Source organism: Tribolium castaneum, chromosome 5 (genome assembly GCF_031307605.1).
Source record: "Tribolium castaneum strain GA2 chromosome 5, icTriCast1.1, whole genome shotgun sequence".
NCBI classification, from domain to species: domain Eukaryota; kingdom Metazoa; phylum Arthropoda; class Insecta; order Coleoptera; family Tenebrionidae; genus Tribolium; species Tribolium castaneum.
In genome coordinates, this window is record NC_087398.1 from 12484859 (window position 1) to 12509761 (window position 24903).

The following is a 24903-nucleotide window of genomic DNA, read 5'->3' on the forward strand; positions in this document are numbered from 1 at the left end:
TTCTTAGATCACTTATTTTGTTTTGTAATTATTATTATAAAATGCCGGCGAATATTAAACATAACTGTAACATAACCATGCTTAGATCACCGATATATAAACTGAATCTAGCATACGCTATATTGCATTACATACATAGCAGTTATATAACCGTCACATAACCTTTGCTGTATACGCTAGACACAACCATGGTTAGAACACTGATATAAAACCTAAATCTAGCTTGGGCCATATGCTTAAGAAACATAACAGTTATCTATTCGTAATATAATCAATTAATCATGGTTATAGACGCTAAACATAACCATGGTTAGAAAACCGTTATATAAACTGAGTCTAACATAACCAATGGTTAGATTTGTGTATTGCGGTTATATAACGTTATATAACCGAAAGATAACTCGGTAAAACTGTGCTAGTAGAGATTCGTTTCCCAAAAATTGAGCTTCTTTAAAGTGTGTTTAATTGTTGGTAATTTCTTTTTTGTCATACTCTAGGCATATTTTCGTTTTCACAATACTTATAACTAATTTTCAAAAATTGTCAAAAACGTAAAAAATTGGAAGAACAACACTTGCTGGTAAAAAAGTTGAAGTGTTAAAAACTCCTTTACCACTTGATTAAAAACGTTCAAATTTTAATCATTTAATACCTGCTAATAGTCTAACATTTGTGCCAAGTTTCATCAAAAAATTCCTATTCGTTCTTGGTGTGCAATTTTTATGACACTGAGTATATTTAGTGAAAACATTAAAAAGGCGAATTTTTATAAAGTGGATTAGACGCTGCCCAATTTCCGCCTCGAGTATTGAAATATTTGTCGGCTCGGCCAAGGTCTGCGTTCATTTTCGAGCTTTTGGTTAAATTCGCCCCGGTTTCGGTCTCAGAATGTCGTTTTTGTCGTTCCGGGTCGTCTCCAGGGCCAAGACGTTTCCATTCCGTCGACCATCGCCACTTAAAGTACACAAATCGAATTTCCAATCAACCCCAAATTCGCCACTTATTTACATGGGAGTCTGCACACTCCTGTGTACACATCTAGGTAATTGGGAGTCCCATAATCACCCTTCGAGTCTTCTTTTCTCGCCGCCGATCAATATCGCTCAAAGAGGAGTGCCGATCCATCATTATAATTTCATTACACTGCTAAATCAATTTCGTTAGTTCGCGTTTTAATAATAGACTCGCAAATTTCGATTCGTTTAAAAACCGCCGATTGATTTCCTGTGATGCAATTAGAACCGAATCAATTTTTTGCGTCATTTATCATGACGAGTACGAGTTAATGTAATTTTGATGACGTTTTTCCTCCTCCGCGGGGATCAACGCAAGATCTTTGACATTCAAAATGCGCTCTTTTCAAACGAAAGGGTTGACATTTTTAATGTATTGCGTCGTAAAATGACGGACGGATTCATGAAAGAGCACTAAAAGTTGCTTTATTGTGAGTGTCTTCCTTGACGGGGCATTGGCACATTGCGGGGGTGCCACCATCACAAATTAGCCCCCAATCTCATATTTTACAAAATTGAATTCCTTTTTCGACACAAATGAAAATCCGGACTAGAAAAACACAAACGAAATGAGATATATTAAACTCCAGATGATTGGACTTAAACAGGAAATTAATTTGGGAGTCTGCAACAAGCTATTTTTCATTTTTTGTTTCGCAGACAACTCGTCTTTATAAGTTTATTATTAAAAAAGTCGGGGATTAAATTTTCCCGGATCCGAATTTAATTAATTACTAGAGCACGAAATTCTTTTTACTAACAAACACAGAGCATTCCTCGTCATGTTGCCTCTAAGTGTCAACAACTCTTGATATTTTCTCATTTTGTCTCGTAATTACTCCACTCCCGCGGGATTTCGATACACGATTCTTTATCTGATATTTTTGTGTCTGTAGTGACCCAAATTGAGGCAGCGACAATGTGGAAATATCGCGCGTAATAAAGTGAGGCAATGTGGTCTCGCAGAAAGTAATAATACGAAGGTTTTGTACGCTTTCAACTAATATAAGTCATGTTAGATGATCGTTATGTTGGAAAGCGAACCGTATCTTTGTACTTTGCATTCGCTAATAACGTTTGCCTTGCACCCGAGACGGTAAACGGGACGCTTTACAGAAATGCAGATTTATGCCGGTTGCAAAATTCATGACTTGATTGCCTCATCGGGGCGGGGTCTCATTGGATAATCATTAAAGTGTGAAATTTTCAAATCGAAGGATTTATGACACGGCTTGACCCAGCCCCGGAGCCACGGTGGATGTTTTACTGTATTAAATAAATTTGCGGATTTAATTTAGACGTGTTTACGTAAGACCCGGAGGATAGCAAATTAGAATTCCGGCGCCACACAATAAACTTAATTTGTTTAACAGCAAATACGAAATATTATAAATAAGCCAATAAATGCGGCAAAATATTTTATCCAAAACAATCGCTAGCCACTGAGTTTCCTTTTATGACCCAGTAGGCACACAGACGTTTTTTAACGTTATAATGGTTAATATAGCCTTATACGTTGAAATTTGTAACGTTGTTATTTAGTTTTAAGGTTGTTTACCTACGGGGATTAAAAAACATCTTTATTCTTTTTACCATTTTCTAACGCCTAAAGTACGTCTTAATTTAAAGTTGTATTCACGTAAAAAACGTGAAAGATCTTTAACGTTATTATTGTTACTAATATTTGTATTTACTAACGTTTGTTTTAAACGTATAATTAACAATTCAAAAAAAACTGAATTTGGTTTTTATGGGGCTAACTAACGTTAAGTTAATCTCTTGGACCTTATATTAATGTCGTAAAACGAAATATAAAATAAACGTAACTAATTAATTGTATACAAATCGCAAAATATACAGGATGATTCTTTTAGGGCCTACATTAAAAACTTTTGACATATGTCAATTTTTTTGTTAAAATTTTTATTTGCAAGGGTTTATCTAAGATATCACAGCCTTTGAATTCTTTGCGACAAGTGATTTTTTTTGTGTTCGATAACTGAAGGTTAACAGTCAAAATCCATAGCTTGTATGATTTTTTAAAAATTGCTATCAAAAAACTGCTATAACTCAGTTTTTTTAAATTAAATGACCCTATTTTCTTAACGGCCATAGAAAGAACATCGACATCTACGATGACTTTTATTACAGTTTTTAAAAAAAATCACAAAAAAACAGATTTTACTTAGCAATTTTAATAGTGAATTAAGTAGAACTTGCAAAATGATCAGCGATTGTCAAACTACATTTTTTTTAATTTGTAGCTAGTTTATCAAATAAGCAGTAAAACAATAATCTTTAATATACGGCTTATTTAACTTTGTCAATTATGTAAAGTAACTCAGTCACTGTAACATCGAATTTTTAACTTCTTGAATGAAAATGGTGAACAAATCGAACATTTCTTGTAATTAATAGCACAATTTTATCGTATTTTTCGAAAGTTTCCTTAATTAAAAATAAAAATAATAAGCTAAAATTAAGTTTTTTGCTATTAGGAGATAGTTATAGAAAATGTTAATGAAAACCTCCATAAAAATTGATGTTTATTAATTGACATTGGAAGAATCATTCCATTTGAAAAACTGTTTTATAATTTCATTTTTAATCGTTATTTTTTTTTAATTATAGAAGCCTTGCAATTTGACAGATGACGATCCTAAAAATTTAGAAAGACCCTTCCAACCTTTGGCTATCAAATACAAAAAGAATCATTTATTGTAAAAGCTTTACAAGCTGTGATATAAACTCCTGCAAATGAAAATTTGTATAAAAAAATTGACATACCTCTAAAACTATGACAGATGTGTACTAATAACTAAAAAACATTTTAATCAGTTTCAAGAGACAAATTAAAAAATGCAATAAAAATAAGTGATAACTGTTTAAAATTTTAAAGTTGGTCCCACTTTCTCGTAGTTTCGAAAATTCAGCCACAATGAAAATAATTCAATTGAACTCAAAATTGTAGATTTAGATAGTATAAAAATCTTAAAGCTCTAGCTATATTAGAATTTTTTTAGTTTGTAATGTAGGCCCTATAAAAAATCAGCCTGTATAATTACTATAGTAATACTTACTCTTGCATCTACATATTTTTGACAATCATTATAATAGTTATTTATTTAACGAGTTTCGGTGTAAATCAGACGCTTTATTTCACAAGTCGAGTATTAAACCACGAGTGAAAACGAGTGGTTTATCATCCACGAGGTGAAATAAATAAACCGATTTACACGAAAACAAGCTGAATACATCATTTTATTCTTCAAATTAGACTCAGCAAGACTTAAAATTGCTTTAAATCTGTTAAAAATAATCTGACGTTTTGTATTCAGAATTACCAAACAGTTTTCAAAACTTCCTTACACAGGAGAAAAACCGAAAATTTTGACTGTCAAAAAATAAAATATAAAAACTAATATAAAACATTTTAAAAAATCAGAAAAAAGCAGTTAAAAATAAGTGTTTTAATATAATATCGACTTTTAAAGAAATAATATGCAATACCACATTTAAAGTTTTATTTAAAAAGTAACGTGTTTTCAAATATTTAATAACTGTGAGAAAAGCAAGTTGTTTAAAATAGTACAGACTGATCCAGAAAAACTTAATATGTTGGTAAAAAATTTGAAAATACGTAATTTGCAACAGTGCAACCAGATTCGATTTGTCTTGGCAATTATTTGACAACCCCACAAAATTTTTAAATCTTTGTTAACTGAAAGCGTAATCCACTCGTATCCTTTAAAATTTAAATTCAGAATTGCCAAGAGACACAGTATTTCTAGATCAGTACCTGTATTTTGGATGATAAGTGTAAAATTATAAATTAAATTAAATTAGACTCACACAAAAATGTTTCATGGTAAGACGTTTTACCAGCTTAATTAACGTTACTTTCTTTATTTTTGCGTTAGTGTGCTTACTAGAAATTGTTTGTCTTCAAATATATCAGTATATCTGGCATTTAAATAAAAACATTTATTTTTTCAGTTTTCCAAATTTTGTCTGGATGAGTAAAATCCAACGACTATTGTATCGTGCGCGTTTAAAATTCCGCTTTTGTGTATTAATTCGAGGAATTGCGGGCGCGTGTTCCGTCTCTCTAGTGGTCACTTTGGGCCTAAATTGAAAAATCGAAAAATTCCATCCGAGTTAAATACATTTAAACGACTCCGATAAATGCCTACCGCAGCGATAAAATGTTCACGACATGTCGGCCCATTGTGTCCGACGAGGAAAAAGCCTCGAGCTCACCGGTCGGCCATAAAGCTTGATCAGAATTGGACGTGGAGCGCGCGTTTATTTTATTTCGCATTGTTGCCTACATTTTATGAATTATTAATTAAAACGGGGCCAAACCGCGCCATCAATCAGCCATTTCCCTGAATTTTAACATTCATGTTTCTCGCTCGGCGATGATTTCGCCGGACTCTCGTAAAGATCCCACAATGACCGTATTTGTTTCTTCGAGATAATTTATGGAAATAAGCGAGCCTCACGCACACAATAAAACGGAAACGAATTACTCGCTGTGAAATATTTCAATTTTATTGCATTGTATACATCGCGCCAGCGAATAATAAAACACACCGAGATGAAAAATACGAAGGGTCATCGAAATCCGCTATGTAAATTAAAACGCAATAAGAAACGTAAAATTGCAGCTTTCTTCAAGCACACATTCTCGGGGAATAGGTCGAGAGGCGATGATGCGATTATGTCGTGTAATATCGACGATCTTTGCGTGTTTACATCCAGATTTAATAGATGCTAACACAGGTAATGGGAAAATTAGGAAATTGGCTCGAAACAATCGCACTTTTGCCGGATTGGGATGCAGTCAGCGTCCTGCATCCATCGATTATAATCTGTTTACGTAATTAACAAGTTGTGCGAGCGCTGCTCCTAATTTATTATTTGCATAATTATTATAATTATTATTAATTGTACACAACTGCTGACTACGGCCAACAGTTGGATCAAATGGATTTGCGCAGCTGAGTTTAAACCACTCGAAAACAATAAAATTACGCGCTTTTAATTTACTGGCAAAGGGCAAAGGCGGACGCAAAATGGTGGATGCGCCGGGAAAATTGTCAATTCTTGTAATGAAATAACGGCGTAGCTCGTGTGTGAGCTTCTTTTGGCGCAAATCTGGTCTGAAATAAATAAAATTCCCTCCGGTGGTAAGTAATAATGCACCGTCTGTTCCCTCCTCGGAGAATTGAAACTAAATAGAAATTTAAAAGAAGTCGCCGAGGCGCCACTATTGTTCTTCCTCTCGGTTGATAAAAGTAATTTAAATGGGCGGATATTATCGTCCCGTGTTTTCTCACCCCATAAATCAGTTAAAATAAAAATCTGTACTCGCTAACTAGTTTGCGAAAGAAAATTAAAAGTTGGGCTCCTCGGAGGCAAAACTTGTTATCTGCAAAGACAAAGAATTCGGGATAAGGTATCGGCAAAAATGTTTCCAGGATTAATAATGTATGTAATAATCAATTTATCGCCCCATTTAACTCCCTAGGAGAAACTAGACGAACGAAATAATCCGCACGCAAGCTTAGCTTTATTTAATGGTAGTAACAAGGTAACAGCAAAAGCAACAAACTAATCCGCATTTAATAAATTCACCGAGTATATTACGATGAAAGACATTTAATTAGAGAAACACTTGGAAGTTGGGAGGCACGAATCGACCGAAAATCATTAATAACCACCGGTTTGAGGTACGAATTTTCCTATATTAATAGCATCATTGTTTTTGACGTTTTGATGACGAGATTACTTCGGCACGCTCTAACCGAATTAATCACTGATATTGTCTGGAGCAACGAGTCTTCTCACACACAAACAAGCAAAAATTCGATTAGGAATGAGCCGTTTTTTGTCGCAAGTGTGTCAAATTCGAGTTAATCAACCCCTAACTGATTAAACACACAAATACCTCGCGAAGAATCGCTCGAGATCCTCCGGGAGTCGCTTACTAAATTAGTAATGTTTACCAGCCGCCGCTTCATAAATAATCCATCCAATATCATCCGGTTTTGAGTGGTAAGTCGTAGCGAATGTAGCTTTTACGTGCGACTTCTCCCTGCTAAAATATTTACTCTTTGAGAAAAAATTGTGAGCAAATCACAACTCCTTGATTAACGCGCTTCCCCGATTAAAATTTGAACGCCTTGTGCGAAAAACATACATTATGTTGGGAAGAAATTCTTTTCCGGTGCACGATACGGATTCAATGGAATTTGGTATCGTCGGAAAGCTAATTTTCTTCTTCATCGAACATCTGACATTTTGTCGCCCTCGAATCGCTTCGAATAAAAGAAAATCGCTCGACGAGACTTGATAATTATTCGCGCCGACAATTGAAAAATTTGACACAAACTCCGGGGACCCAAGCTTTGCCAAGCCATCGAAAAAACGTAAACAAAGCTCAACTGACCATAAATAAAGCCGCTTGACGTTCCCTTTTTTATTATTAAGAATGCTTAAATAATAAAAAAGTCAAACGTCGACGAAACTTCAACGTTTTATTTACGATTTATACGACAATCATATTTATTTCGCCCCGAGGAATCGGAAGCTAATTTATCAAAAATAATCCAGCGACAACAAACCGGATTTTTTCTCTCGGAAGCAATTAAGATTTCACGAATTGTCTCCGGTGGAATAATACGGCTTGTAAAAGCTCGCGAGCTTCCGTGTACGTATTAAATTCGTGTTCGAATGAAAAAGAGCTTTGCTCCCGGTGGCACCGACGATTTTACACGTTATCAATAAGGAACGGAAAGTGGCACGTACTGCTTGCCTCCTCTGAACACTATTAAGGACGCTTTGACCGGTCGAGTGTAAATCAGGCTTTATTCACACCAAGTCTAGTGTGACAAGAAAAACAAAATTTTCACAGACGATGGAAAACTCCAATTAGTTCAGGGACAAGTAGGTGCTTTAATAATAAATCACAATAAATAAAACATGAAATTTAAAATGTTTTTCGTGTATTTCATTTACATAGGGCTTTGAATGTTTTAATTAGGATTTCGCCTCCAAATTCAGCCTCGATATGAGTAGTGCTGAATTTTAATTCCAGGACAAAACAAACGGAAATAATGTGATTACTAATTCAAGTAAATAATTGTAGTAAAACGTTTAAAGAAAAATAGTGAGGTCAAATTGTATTAGTTATTTATTATACAATGTGTCTTTAAATGATTCTCATCTAGTCGTCTGTAAATTTCTCATGTAAAATCAGAAATGCCGCTTTATAGAATTAATCGACCATTTGTGAATTTCACAATTGACAGAGAATTCAATTGAGCAGAGCGGCACAATTTTTTTTTCATATAAACTAATTTTAAAGTTAACTAGATGTGAATCATTTAAAAACACATTGTACAATCTGTTTATAATGAATGTAGGATCGTAGTAGGTATCGCTTCTTTCCAGAAAAAAGCGGACAATGTTAGTATATGAAAAATTTGGTTGTCTGAGTAGATAAAAATTGATGCTTTTTAGAAATTTCATAGAAATAGAATAAATAAATGCGGGAAATTCAAATTCCAGAACCACCTGAAAACCTACACTCTTTCGTAGACCGTCCGTACAAGACGATAATAAATATATATTTGATCTTATCTTCAAAATGCTTGAGAAGATAATGGTGAATTTTATTATCGAGAGCAAAACAAAATTTTATTCCATCCTCTATTGTCTCGATTAAATTATCGAGCTATTTTGATTGACAGTAAAATTAAAAACGTCAAAAAATTCAACAATAAAAAACATCAAAAACAGAAAATCAACAATATTTTTCTACATGATAAAATTTCATTTATCATGAAGTAATCAGTAAATTAAATGTCGTTTTACCGTTTACGATGAAATAAAAAAATGAATCATCTTTAATCCTGATTTAAACCCCTAACAACAATGTAACAATTACGACCGGTTTACAGAAGCGTCATTAATTTAATTCGCAATTAAATGCGTGATTAACTGATCAAGTGACCAAATTGAACAAATGTGATTGGTCCATTCGCGTTGTTAACTTTTAATAACGAATTAAATTTTAACAAAGCTTTCTATAAACCGGTCCTTAATGTGTATAAGCCAAATTAAAGACGATTATTTTTTATACAACTCAACCTAAGCAATGTAAATAGCTCAATGTTTAATTTAAATAAATTTGTGTGAATGGCCGTCTGCATTTAAAAGTAATGAAAAGAAAAAGTTATGTTTTTTAGTGGAATGAAACTAGAAACACACAGAACAGATTTTTTAATTAATAGTAATAAATACAATCATCGCAAAATTTTTATCAAAAACAATAATTAAAAAAATTGGTTATTATTTAAGGTGCAAAGCTGTAGAGAATTAAATTTTGTTCTGTCCTCATAATATCTCTATACTCAATAGTTAATGCTTAAAGTGCTTCTCAAAGACACAAACACTTTTCTTTGGCTATTAAAGATACAGATTTTTTTTGAAGCAAATTTGCTTTTCTACAATCTTGTTTCTTACACTTTACCCACATTTGCAACATTTAGTAAAATCGTACCCGATGTTTTACTTTTTGTGTTGCGTTTGTCTTCAGCCTCATTAAAACTTGTAGCTCAGTTTGAATGACAAGCATTTTATTGATTGACATGGCTTTTTCAAAACTGAACATAAAACTATGAACATTGTATAAAAATAACGCGCTTTATTTTTGTTTGATGTGGTTACTTTTTTAAAAAAATCAGGATCTAAATAAAAAGCAAATATTTGCTCTGGTTCATAATATTTATATTTGCATTGAAACGCTGAAAATTTGTAAATAAATGTTTAAGCTTTGCCACAATGGTATGACACAAATTATTAAATCATAATTTATGTGAAACATTCTATTTTGTTTTGCCTCAATTGAGACATCTCCTGAAACGTTCAGTGTAGTAAAAATTATGAATTTATCATTTTTTAAGCTTCTTTAAACATTTTTACGTCCAATAAATTTATTTACGGCGTAACTTTCTTAATACTGCTTCTTCTGAAAAAACTAAATTGTTGGAACATATTCCCCGGTCGAAAAACCCGTCTTGAAACAGTTCCATTCCGAAGAAACGTCGTTGTTTATCGTGAAACTTTACTGTAAGTTTATTCGTGTATTATTAATAAAATTTATGATTTTTCTATTGGCATTCATTTATTGTCAGTCGTAACACTTTTATCCGTTTTCTTGTAACGTGGTGATCATCCCAGATCGATGTTTGTTTTCCCTCTTAAATAAAGATTGGTTTATTACCCACCTTGCCCCCTATCACTTGCACACTTCACTCGCCACCCACTCACCCATCACTGCACCCATCCGGCACCCGAAAATGGGATTTTCTCCTGTGGAAATCGAGCGGAAAAATCGAAACGTGTTCAGTCACGCCGGAGTTTTCCGGGTCGAATCGCGGACTCCAACGCGCGTGTAACCGACGACTGCCCCGGATCGACGCCCGACGCCGGAGGGACACTGCTTGGTTGCGACGCCGGCCGCCAGGGGCGCCACCCGGAAAGCAAAAATCGTTACTGTTCGCGCAGGACTTGTAAGATTTGGAGATGGGTGTTGCAAATTTGCTTCTTGGGAGAGTGTGCACAGGCTAGTGGCTTCTCTATTATTATATCACGGTTTTGGATGCAATCCAACGTTTATCGACGGCTGGAGACGATGGATAAAGCCGAGCGGGGCCTTTGATTTTTTCCGAAAACTCGCCGAGTTTCTCGGGAAAGTTTTATTTGGATGTTGGCGGGCCATCAAAGAGCTGCTACGGCTTTCCTTGGAAAATTTACACTTTTCAAGTTGATGCTTGTTTTATAGGATGTGTTCGCTGACTGCTTCTGTTGCCAAACAAAAGGACAAATGGATTTCAAAGAAACTTGGCGGATATTTGGTTTGCCAACGCGCATCCGCCGTTTTTACGAGATTAGGCAAATTGGCAGTTAATTCGTAAACGGAAAATATTTACTGAATTTTACTCAACTTTGTAGGTTGATTCCGTACATTTTGTGAATTAATTTCGTGTTTTACTGCATTATTTATGGCACTTGCTCTCGAATTAAGACTTGTGTGTACAGTTGTGTGTCTCTAAGTTGGCATTAGCATATCCTCTAACGGTCTTATTGCTCTCGTACATCGTCCATAGCTTATGTGAGTCATGTCCGAAGGAGTTTAAATTTGTCCAACAAGGAACTTCATGTCGCCGGATTGCCTCAGGATAGTTGAAATGTTCGTGACCGTGTCACGTCTTTCATTATGAATAATAATGTCCGAGTACACGACTTGCAGTTCCGCTCGGAAAGCTATATGTTTATAAAGAAGTGAAATTGAATTTTTGATTCTGTTTGGCGTAATAATTTCCATGTGAATATCGAGTTGCGCGCACAAACGGTTCTTGTGTTAAGGAAATTCAGCGGTTCATACAGTTTTTTTATTGCCAGTTTACAACGTTTTATTAGGGCGAATAAAATGTTTCGGCGTGTCAGATTCGGATTTAAATAACTTGAGACATAAAGAGATTTGCGGGGCGCCGTTACCGTTTTAATAAAAAAATATCATCGAAATCGCGTGATGGGGAGATAAATTCTTTATTCTAATACCGCATTATCGTAAAGTCGGCATAACAGTTGTTAAAACTTTGGGCCGACTATACTTTCTAAGTTAATTTCAAACTTTAATGTTTTTGCTATAAAATTTTAAACGGATATTACAAGCATATGCTCGTAGATTAAAGAAGTTGCTTGCTACTGCAAGATAAAAGTTTACAAAGAAAGAAAATAATTATTACTTCTTAATTAAAATTTTTGTTCATCTTTTAATCCTATTATTTTTCGTGCTGAATTCGCTGCGGTAAAACTAACATTTGTAAAACCGACACCGTTTTACTTATCTGCATACCGAGGCTTTTACATTTGCATTTACACTGCAAGAGCAAATGTTATAATTTTGACATCAAACACCGGAATTATATTAAAGCCAAAGAGAAAACATAAGTCAATCAGGAACTGAACCGGCAAAAGTTCCTATTACGCCAACTTTCATTCTCGAGACTCCTGTGCTCTTAAGAGGATTTAATTCCGGCGTACTTTTACTTCTTCAAGAGAACTACAAAGCTTATACACTTAATTTTCTCCACGACACAAGGAAAATTAGAACAATTGATGACTGCATGCAGAAAATATCGGCAAATGCATTTTCTGATCGCTTCCGACAAGGTTCACTGACCGGAAAATCAGGCTTTAATATAAAACGCTATAAAATAAGGGCTTGCGTCAAGAACGTGAGCTTTCTAAGATGCAACGTGAACAGCAAATGAAACAACATATTCTAGGAAAATAAAAATGTGAAAGGTCCTTTTTGTTTGATATTTGGTAACACTAAACACTATACGTTTAGAAAAATTTTTTTAGTATGGACCGAGTAGGAAAGCTCGGAAAAATATATCAAGAACCGCTTGTCTCCCTTGAAGCGCAATAACGTACAAGGGGCCTTCCGCAGCCCTAACATATTATTGTTGATTAAACCGTCAGGCCTAGTATTCATATTTCGTGTCGGAATTAGGTAAAAATGGAGTGGAGAAAATAAGAACGAGGGTAAAAAACGCGAATTATTGTTATTTGATGTGCGTCCACATGGCCCAGAAATGCACGTCTGTTTCAATAAGCTTAACAATTTATTTTTCGGAGCAATCTCGGCAATTGCTCCCGCTCTGGGATTGCGCACTGTTCGTTTTTATACTTATTACCTTTAAAGCAGTCCTTGTCTCGCCGAATCCCCCGAGAGCGAATTACTCCCTTTTATTAAAAAAATATTTAAAATGTTTGCATCGCCATCAATCAAGAGGCGCAATTTAATCGTGTAAAAGCGGCGCGGTTAGTTGAGTTGTTGGAGCGCCTTGTGATGGCTTGTTTTGTTTTTATGGGGGCCTTATCTATAATTGGATCGAATCGGGGGCGCCCCCGGCCGCGGCCTATAACAGGTATGTGATCGATCCCGTGCAAATTGGGCGAGAGGAAGGGCCGTTTGACCCGTGGAGATTGCTCAGATTTTTGGCGCCTTTTTCACAAATGCCCTAGACTAGGTACTGCAGACTCCAGACGATCGCTTTAATTCGTTTACTCTTTATGATGTTCCGTCTTCATTAAATACACAATATTTCGCAGTGTGCTCACTGTTACTGTAATGACTGCGCTCGAATTCTGTAAATATTATCATAAGCGACGTTATTAAATATTACGAGATTTGGAGAGGAATTTCATATTTGAAGCGACGATTTTTGCTCATTTCGTTCGATTCGGAAAAAACTTATTAAACATTCCGTCGGAAATAAATAACATGGAAACAATCGCGTTTTTGCGGGACCGCACAACTGCCCGAAATAATGGTAATTCGGCGAAAAAACAATTCGATTGTTTCCTAAGCCGGAAAAAGGGTTCGATGGGGTTTAAATTTTTCATGTGTTTTGTATCGGAGAGGCTTAAGTCTTGACGCAGTTTGTGCACAAAGATTTTTCATTTCGAAATTAATTTTGATGGCGAAAGGAAACATCAAAGCGTAATTTCGCAGGCGATTAGCTCGAAACAAACTAAATTTCTTCTTATCGTGTTAATGCTTGCGATATTCTAATTTTATTAACCGCTAAATGGGACGGAATCCAGACATTCATCTTTAACTTGTTTATCAAACTACACTCTAAAACACATCAGCTTTATCGCCTTACACCTCGCTTAATTAACTTTCCGATTAAATTAAGCCTAAATTCGGGGCCGACATCTCGCAACTGGAAGGCGAAGTTCACGATGAAAGCACTCGTGGAGGCAGTTAGCAAAATTGTGAAAGCTTGCAGAAATTTAACTTACACATTTTACCATTCTTCTAGTGAAGCTCTTGATATGGAGAGGGCGCTACATTTAGGTATATTTTAAAAACAAAATATGTACAATGACAATAAACATGCAGTGGTACGAATGACCATATTAATAGCGTCTTTGTCTCTACTGCATTTTTTCAAAAGTAAATTTGAAGTTTTAATTACTGAGCAAAATATTCAGTATAGTAATGTTTCGATAATCCGAAAGCTCAAATTGTGTAAAATACTGTCCATAATCCAAACGTCTGGATTCCGTAATATGAACTACCACTTATTTATTATAACACTTGATTATTTTGTTGAAAGAAGCTGAAGCAATAGCTGTTTGAAATACATATTTTAATTTTGTATTTTTTTATTTTGAAGTACATGAAGGATTTTATTGCCACTGAGTAATTTGTTTTGTAATTGAAATATACATTTACATGATATCTTCTCATATTTTGATAGTTTAGTATGAGATATGAGGTATGTAAATTATTTGCTAGAATGCTTATTATTTTTAAAAAGCTTTTTTAATTATATATCTTTTTAAAAAGATTATTGTTTTCCGACTAACAATTTCCTTGCAAACTGCTCATAAATTAAAAAATAAGTAAAATTAAAAAAAATTATAATTAAAAAAATATTAAGAATTTGGCGATGTTCTTGATGCCTCGGATCATTTTACATAAAATAGAATTAAAATAGTACTACTTTTTCGAATAATTTTGCCGTATTTAGAAAAATAAAAAAATTAAAAAATTATTAATTCTTTCTCAGAAAAGTTTTGAGAAAAAAAAGCAAAAACTTTTTCAGTGCTATAGATTTTGATCTGCTCTTTACGATTAAACAAACCGTTTTGCTGTAGAACTTATAGTTTTGCCGTAATTGCTCCTTTTATAGAACTTTTAGTCAATTTTCGGTACCCGGAACATTTATCATACAATATTTCCGGAACTATTAGAGATAAGTCTTTAAAGCTTATTTTCTTTAGAAAGCTTTCCTAATTATATATTTTTTAAAGCAAATAATTGTTCTCCGACCAATAGTTTTCTTGCAAATTGCTAATAAAAACAAAAATAAAAAAACTTATAACCAAAAAATTGTTGGGAATTTGATCGATTTTCCGGATCATTTTACATAAGGTAAAATTAAAATAGTTTCACATTTTTTAATATATCTGCCGTAATGAGAAAAAAAATAAGAAATCCTATTACTATACTTTTTCCAAAAAATTTAAAATTTTGAAAAAAAATTGCTAAAACCTATTTTGTTTTATAAACTTTAATTTGCTCTTTTTGACGAAGCAAGCCGTTTTGCTCTAAGTCTTATAGTTTCGCCGTAATTGTTTCTTTCGTGGAGTTTTTTATCGATTTTTGGTACCCGGAACATTTATCGGACAATAACTCCAGAACTATTAGAAATATCACTGTAAAGCTTATTATTTTTGGAAAGCTTTTATGTTTATCTCTTTCAAAAAAGGTCATTGTTTTCCGACTAATATATAGTTTTCCACAAATTGCTTTTAAAAGCAAAAATATGTAAAATAAAAAATATAATAAAAAGTATTGGGGATTTCTAACGCCAACTGATTTTCCAGATCACTTTACATAAGATAAAATTAAAATAGTTTTACTTTTTCCACTGAATTTCAAAATAAAATATTTTCAACGACACAGTATACTTTTAAAATGTCTTAACCCTCCAATATTACTTGCACACTGATAGTTTACGGTAGCAAGTAGCAGTAAATTGAAATTTTCCGGACGCTTCTATCACGATTCCGGACCTTTCCGGATATCTCGATTGCTGGAACCTAGAACCCGGAATTGAGACCTAATACTGAAGTTGCCATCTGGCGGAGAGATGTAAAACCGGCATTGCAGAAACTTGTTTCCTGCAGCTTGAACTGGAGGTGTGTAGAGAGCGCTGAATATCCGGAATCGCGTTTGCTCCACTAACCCAAATCGTACAAAGACCGAGAACCGAAAAAATAAAACGAGTCTTCTTTTCCTTCAAAGTGAACTATATTTAAACGTCTTTCCTTTGGCTTATTAGACTAGATTTGTACTGAAAGTAAATTTTTGTTGTTTTATTAAAATGAGAGAAATTGCAAATTTCGATTAGCCATTTTTGTGCAATTTGTAAATTTCTAATTGGTTTTCTGCTGAGCATCTCTAATCGAATGGTTGCGTAAGGTCGCGTTAGTTGCTCACAAATGACAATGTCGTGCCGTAATTTCCATAATTATATTCCTCCAGTCTGTAAAAACTCTGCGAGGGCGTCCTCATCTGGCATCCTTTGTGTGCTCCTCTAACTATTCACGATTTACGATTATTACGTTTCCGCAAGTGTAAAAGGAATGCATTTGATAAATTGTGCACAAATTGCGTTACCATTGGAACCCATCGCTGGTACTTAGGCGGTCATGGTCGTTGCGAAAAAATCGCAAAAAACGCTTTTTACCCATCGTGAACTTGATAGATCGAGCGGACTTTCACCACACATCTCTTCAATCAAGTGGCGAAAATTAGCATTTTGTTGCGACTTCCGGAATTCATTTTATCGCAGTGGTTGCTAATAAAACGCGCGATTTGTTAACCAAGGAGGAAATATTTATCGGGTTTTTATCGTCGCGTGTAAAATTTTCGATTCTCACGCGTAAAAGTTTTTTGTGGGCTTGTTAGTGGTGCGGCATGGCGCTTATACTGCTGTTTAGTGTTACGACGAGGTATTATTTAACGCCGTGTGGCACCGGATTTATGCTAATTCCGATTATGGCCAATGTTATGTCAGACGTTTACGGTTTAGGAGCTTCCGGTTTATACGACTCCGGGTTTAACGATTTCGAGCAAACTTACAGCCCACACTAGCAAAAATAAACTACAACTACAGTTTTGTTATTTACATAAATCAAATTAAAATTAAATAAAGTAAACCACATTCTAAACATTTGAAGTGTTTCATTTATCTAATCGCTAAAATATGGCAAACGCACTATTCTGTGGTAATGGCAAGTGTTGCGCCAGTCTTATTAAAAACCCTTTTATGTCTTTATCTGCATTGTTACACTAATTGCAAAAAATCTAAATCTGATTTGATTGTGGCGCATGTCGCGATCGATCAAATAGTCGAGACAAATTGCCGCTGCCATTGTTCTACACGTTGTTCCGAACCCATAAAATTATCTCAATTTTTTCGTGTATTTTTTCCCAAATTAATCCGAAGATATCTCGCAGTCAAAGCATGTGATTGGGCAATTTGCCGCAACAATGCAATATCGAATGGCCTTCGTGCGTATTTCAGAACAGATAATAAATCTGAATTACATTTGAATAGAACAGAGTACATGGAGCGAAATAAGGAGTTGCCCCATATCTGCACCGAGTTCGATAGAAACCAATCAGCAAAGGTCACGGAACAGCATTGAGAAACTGAACGCTCGGGGGCATCACGCGAACCGCCATGGCCGCCCCAAGAGGCGGCTACCTCGGCTTTTTGATAAAAATTTCATTAGAAAAATCGAATGATTCACAAACATGTGGGAGACTTCAACGCCCGATCAATGCACAATTTGGTTCTAATAACTATTTTATGATTTAACGGCAGTTGCGTAACTGCAAATTTCGCGCCGTAGGCCTAGTTTAAAAATCAAACTGGTTACACTGGCTAGCGCCTATAAATTGTCTCATTTGTTTTAATTAAAAGCATCTTACGTTGGAATGAAATACGACTAGTAAGATCAGCGATTTCTGCAATATGGCCTGAAATTGAGGAAAAAAATTAGCATAAATTCATTTCGGTGGTTATGTTAATGCGGTTTTCCGGCCTCGATTGCTTTACATAACTCACATATCGAATTTCGACGCCGTGCTCCCTAGGCGAATTTATTAGGCCCCCCTGGAGCGATTAAATTGGTAAAGAGCCGAGAATTATTAACTAAAGAAAGTTGCTCGTAAAAATTATTTAAATTATAATCATTGATTGTTATAAAATTTTCTCGACTGGAGAGTTTCAAAACTAATGGTTTTAAGCATGCAATTGATAAAAATGCAAATTCTTATTAATTAAAAGTTTCGTAGAAAGCTACTTTAATCGGAACACTTAACACCCAATATACGGAAAGTAAAACAAAACAACCGGAGCTCGGTCGTGGCTTTTTTGAATGTTTTAGGGTAATTTAATGAGACAAAAAAGCGCATAAATTTCCATGGCCAAGTCCGCCGGATTCGATCTTGAAGCCATTAATTGGCAATTACTCGTCCGAAACAAAAGCACAATTGTCAACAAACATAAAAAAGTGTGCGTAACGATTCGCCTACGTCTGTCCGAAAATCCAGGAGTTCATTAACCACAATGGTCACCGTTGTATAACAGATTACACGTTTCGGCCAATAATTGGACATTCTCAGGTTTTCTTCGTCGTTATGCAAAAACCATCACAATTTAAACGTTAATAATAACGTAGCGCGACATTTCGCATTAGACGTAATTGCACATTACACGCCAACGCATTACAAGTGCGTTATTAATATTAATAAGCAAGAAGAGCGTAAATTACGCAATCGCAAACCGAAAAATTTTTCACGAAAAAAAACACAAAGCTAACGCAAAGTCACGAACCTTTCTCGCCGACTCTTTGTTGTTTTTATTAATTTAACCTATTTTGATTATGTCGGATTGAGGTTGGGACGGATTTTAATTAAGTGTCAAGGCTCGTTATCGCAATATTTTACGGACGTAAAACCGTAAAAACAATCATAGGTTTGCCCCGAGCTGGGAATCGAATCCCCCCGAAATCATCAAATTACTGGATTTTTTCGCTTTGGCTGAATCTAGTCCACGCCTTGCAGATTCCATTCGGAATTAGTTGTTTCCACTTGAATGATTATTAAATAACACTTATCTCTGTATTTAATATTGAAGAGGTGTTACGGTCAAATTCGTGAATGCATTGGCCATTGGGGCAATTTTTTGCCGGGACGCATAACTGTTTCAGGCGCTCGATTCGTGTAATTGTAAATGAAACAATATTGTAGGGTTCTGAATGGAAACATTGTGAGGTTTTTTAATTAGCATCATTCAGGGAACGATACACCGAGACGAAAAATTCAATTAAGCTGTTTAAGTTACATGACTGTGGTATTTGTAATGACAGAGACTGGCTTTTGATGATAGACAACACTAGAGACAAGGCAGAGGCGGAGGCAAACAGCCATTCATCACAAAAACATTGCTGTTTGGTTTTCAATTTATTCGTTTTTTCCTAAGCAGACGATTGGGTTCGGGCTCATGCTCTCATCTACCGTTAAAGTCTCCACTTGTTTTTCGGACGCAGTCATTAAAAATTTGTCAATTTTTGTTTTGTTTGTCAGAAATTGCAAAGTTGAGTTTTTGGGGGTTGTACGGACGTTTGCGCCGCCGCTGGCTCTCGTTGCGCATCTCTGTAATAAGGAAAAGGATTGGAAAGTGCCTTAAGAGCCATGCCAGCCATAAAGCTAACCATTTAATGTCACACCACTTAACCCACGAGGAAAATCAATTTAATCGCGAAAAATTTCATTCAAGTCTATCATCAGTCCGCGAGAAAAACAACGATGTCACAATTTGCTATAACCGCGGTCGTAAATTCGAGACAGAGGCGAGGCTGTCGAAATCCAATTTTCCGTTACTTGTTGTTGACATCGAAGCAATTAAGCTATTAAATTAATTCGGAATTTGAAAGAACAACAATGTGAGGGAAGAATTCGAATGTCATGTTGTATGCCAGTTTTTTAGCGAACAGTAGATTGAACACTGATGAAAATAGTGACCTAGATTGGAAAAACCGAAAAGGTGCCCGAAGATGCGCCGCTTACCTAGTAAACTCGAGCAGTTCGAAAATCGTGGGCATCAAAGCTGAAATTTTTTTGAGTAAAAACAGTAAAAATGTAGATGAGCTGCTTCATTAAAATTTGATGGGTCCATCCACTGGTCTTGTTAAATGTAAATGAGCCACCATAAATATTTATAATAATAACTCAATTATTGCTTCGTGACCGCCAGGCGAGCATGTAAGTCGGATTCTTTTTATCAACGAAAAATTTCTCTCTCGTACAATGCGCGTCGCGAAGAATTGTATTATCCGGCAAAGAGTAAAATTCCATAAATTTGCAGGGATTAAAGTAATAATAAGATATGGACGGCCTTGGGCAATCACGATCACATTGTGTTGATTTTATGAACATATTAGCATAGGCAAAAGGCGTCCCTATTGTTCTTTCTCTGGTAGGTCGCGGAGAAAAACGCGCGACAATCCACTTACCACAAGTTGAATGCTACGCAGATTACAACTTTCTAACGTAATTGGCTCGAAAATCACAAACAACTCGACGTATACTCGATGCGATTTGATTCAATGGTAATGTCGGGACGTTGCGAAACAATAACCGGCCGGTCTAGCCGGAACGAATCTGTTGGTGCGGCCGAAAAATTGCGAAAACGCTTATAAGGAAATAAACTCTTCGACGAAACAAAAAACTCATTACAGCTATTTGCTACCAAAATGTGGGCCCAAAACGGTGTCAAATAATTCAGCAATTGGGTCAAAATCAATCCGCATTCTAATCTATTCTTATTTTTTCGCTTTTATTTCATTCGGCTTGGTATTCTTCACTTTCTTCTTTTTGCTCGTGTCTCGGGGCTTTCTTGCAACCCAATTTGTCTCGTTTTTCCTTCATTAATTTTTTCAGACTGATTTCCCAAATATTTAATTTTTCCATTTTATTGAAAGATCTTTAAACTGCTTCCATCTCAAGGCATCTATCGAAAAACCATCAGAATCAGAAATCCGCATTTATGTTACGCTTCGTGTTAGAGTTCCCAGGTAAAAAATGCACATCTATCTGTGCATTTCTTCTGAAAAAACTTTTGACTTGTAACCCTTAGGTTTGTAGTTGACATTTTTTTTAATTAAAAACGTGATGTGGCAACTAGGTTTTTTCATTAATTTTTATGTTTTCTTGAAGTTCTATCCTTTCGTAGTGTGTCATTAAAATTTTATCACATTCAGTCAAGTAATTTTTAATTGCTGTCTTATCAAGCATTCTAAGTTCTTGATTATTTAAGAAATAGTGAAACCTAAAGTCGTGTTGTAAAAAAAAAATATTTTTACACTGAACACTTTAATTATTTAAAAATGCGTGAGATTCGACATTAGGTACATCTTCTTCATCGTTAACATGGCTAAAACAGTATTTTGGAGTTTCCATGACACCAAACAGGTCCTAATTGTACGTCCAGAAGAGTCAAAAATTGTTTCTCTTGGAGAAACGGTCAAGAAAGTACACAGAAGGGTATTGGAAGATTACAAATGAAACTTGTCTGAGATAGTTCAAACCTTGCGGATTTTAGAAAAGCAAACATATCATATTATATTTCAACAAGTTTTTGGTATGAAAAAAAATTGGCAAAATAGTTGCCCCACGATACCTTCTCTGAGCACAAAAGCTCACCGGAAAAAGCGGATTTGATCAATGTTTGGAGCTATTTTAGAGAAATTCGTTGGATTTTATGAACCAATATACAGCGTATCTCAAAATTGGCGAATTCCAAGTTCAGAGCGTTGTAGAAAATCACTTCACTAGTCAAAATGTAGAAAAAAAATAAAGAGTGCTTCCCCACAAAGATACATACTACATAGGTTTGAAGGTGAATTTCAGATTCACTTTGAATAGCGTTTTTTTCAAATGCAGACAAAAAATTTCAGTTTTTATAGCTATTTATGGTGTAGATGATTGTGAAAAATTATAGTGTAAAATAATTTCTCGAAAAATTAGCTTTATTTTGGTGTAACAAAAAATTAAATTTTCGTATTTTTTTTAAATCAGACGGAAATTACCAAAATTTAAGATTTTTTTACTCCAACATAAAGCTAGTTTAAAAAAATGTTTTACATTATAATTTTCCACAATCATCTACACCATAAATCGCAATAAATACTGAAACTTTTAGCTTATTGCACCTGAAGAAAACGCAGTTATCTTCAAACCCAGTCTTAATTTTTTTTTCTACATTTGGACTACTGAATTGATTCTCTACAATGCTTCGAACTCGAAATTCGCCAATTTTAAGGCAGCCTGTGTAACAATTGGACTTCAGTCTGTTATTCAAATAAAAAAGATACGATATACTCGTAAATCAAATTTATTAAAAAAACATTACAACTTCAAAAAGAAAAATTACAAGTTACAAGAATCGGCTCACAAGGGTGGAATAAAAACTTCGGAACCCCGGTTGACAAGGTAGATATATATGTAACTGAAAGAAGATTATACTTAAAAATAAAAAATAATTGTTTGGCTAAACTATTGTATTCTATGTGAGGCCACGAACTAAACAACACATTCTCTTACTTCAACTTTTTTTAAATTTTTCTAAAAAAATTTTGCATTTTCTGGTCTTTAAAGCGATTAGTATCAATTATTAAATTTGGTTGTAACCCAGTTAGCATATTTACTGCCATCGGCTACTTTAGTTCCAGATTCATTGAAAAAACTGCTCGTTTTCCAAGAAATAAAATTCCTTCTCTTAATCTGTAATTTTCGGCTCTTTTGATGGCTTCCGCCCGCAGTAATCGATTAGTTTTTCGCACATTTTCATTCAGATTAGTTCGCCTGGAAATGTACAATAATTTTCCACTCTCGTGTGCGATGCTATCAATAAATTATTCGCGTTTCCCGCGCCATTTCAGATTAGTAACAGTTGATCGAAGCACGAGTATTCACCTATAATTAATCATCGTAAATGGCGCTCGGAAAACCCTCCGTCCCGTAATAAAACAAATTCTAATCCTCGCAGCCATCTACGGCTGCAATAAATTAATTATAATTATATACTAAGTTTCCGATACTTATAATGCTTAAATATCTCTCGTTTTATTGCACCGCATGGTAGTGCTACCATACAATTAAAGTCGTCACGTGACCGCTCGGTTTCACTCCACTTTCGGCATTTTCACTGTCAGTGACGTCACCGGAGCGAGATTTATGAGTCCGGAGCCGAATCCGGAGGAAAATTTCGGGAATCGTTGTCCGCATTCTCGGTGCAATGTCGCAATGACCGGCCAATTAGAGGAGGAAAACACCGGAGCCCCCCTGTGGAGCGGTGGACCTGACCCGGTTTAGAAATTATTCAAATATCCGAATAATTAAAATAAATTTGGTTAATTGAAAAATATTTACAAATTAGAGGAGTAGCTCCGGTTTTATTATCGATTAATTAATTCCGCCGTAAAAGGGCCCCTATAATTTTCAAAGACTGGCCGTCAATCATGGTTTGTTTGTACTTGTGTTTGTTTCAGCGATTCCTCTTATCACACAACGTTTGAGAAGATTAATGTTGTACTTCATTAAAAGGGATGAGTGTGTGCTTTTAAAAATAGACATAGAAAAACAAACAATTAAAATGGACGGTACCGTTACGGACAGTGTGAGTTTCCATCATTGTTGAGGAGCGATTGTCCGAAGATATTTAACAAACGCAAAGTTTTATTGCAGGGAGGCGATCAGATAACGCGCGCAATTACACAAACAATTTGTTACGGACATTATCGGCTTTGTGGCTCGACCGAAAATGGATTGCGAGCATTTTCAGAGGCGCTGCAGCGAGACCGAGACGTGGACCGAATATTAATGGACCCAGGAAATTACTTGCAAGAACTGAAAAAAAATCACAGATGTAGCTTTTCTACATCTTCATAGAAAAAATTTCCTATGATACATAGGTAGTTCAAAACTATTTCTCATTTTTCTTCATTATCTGTAATTCTGTTGTCCATTTTTTTAATTCACTTTTGTTTTGTTTTTTTAATTTTGGCGTCAAATGTTCGTATTTTAGTTTTTTCTTCAATTTTATAAAAAAAACAAACTGACATAAAATGTCGTTATTTTTGAATACCAAGCGAGATTTCTTCCGAAGCTATATCTCAAAGAAGCTTTAAACAGTCCTACGACATTGTTATGTCAAGGAAAAGTCACAATTAAGAATTTAAAATTTAGTTTTTTTAGATCATTACATTCAATCAGTTTAGCAGTCTAAATAAATTCAGAAGTATGTTTGTTTGTTGTGTTGAATAATTTTAAGAATAGTGTCTAATGTAGCCAGTGGCGTATTAACCTATTTTGGCGCTCAAAGCCCTAAGAAAATTTCGCCTCTCTTGTTGATTTTTTTCTGCACGGGGTAATATGATTACTTGTATTTTTACTTTATTAATTATTTTTTAAAACTAGCAACATTTTTGTACAGATTTTGATGACAGAACAACACTGCTTGTTCGCAGATGATGGTTAGCTTATTTATTACTTTTATTAGTTAATTGATTTTAAGTACAAAAAATTTTAGAAAACATCTCAAAAAGGGTGAGGAAAATAGAGTATTTTATTAAATATTTTAGTAAAATAAATTTTCTATTGAAAACGCAGATTTTTACTGAGCTATAATTAGTTTTAAAAATATCGTATAAATATACAGGGTGTTTCACATAATTTTGTAGGCCTGCGCCTGTAACATGCCAGCGAGAATACATATTCCTATAGAAATTCAATTACAAATTTTGAAAAATGTTATAGTTTTCTCTAGTTTGTTCATCCTTTCAAAAAATCTCAACGTTTTTGGGTAGTCAGTCATTAAGATAGAGAGATTAGGATCATATTCATTCCGCCTCTTGATGGAACACATGATAATTGTTTCTAAAAATAACAAGTTATGACTATCAATAAAACATGAATTAGTTTGACAACTACGGTCATGGGTTTTTAAAAACTAAATAATTAAATGTGAATTTTTTTTATATAGAGTTTTGTATATTTCGATGCGTACATTTGGCGCAGGCGTCGTAAAGTTACGTGAAACACACTGTACATTTGGTAGACTCACTCTCAATATTTCACCAAAACTTCTTTAAATTCTTGTGTTTGATTCATTATTCGCTGCTTTTTTATTAATTTTGATAATGATATGTAATGGTG

General features: G+C 34.7%; 1 protein-coding gene across 2 annotated transcripts in view; it reads right to left on the reverse strand.

Moving 5' to 3' along the window:
- LOC659717 (neuroligin 4) overlaps positions 1–10528 on the reverse strand; it is a 147082-nt gene extending 136554 nt beyond the window's left edge. For both annotated transcript variants that reach the window (XM_965995.4, XM_015980087.2), the window contains exon 1: positions 10310–10528. The gene's annotated coding sequence lies outside the window, so the exon portion shown is untranslated. The remainder of the gene's footprint in view (positions 1–10309) is intronic.
- Between the last annotated feature and the right edge of the window lie 14375 nt (positions 10529–24903).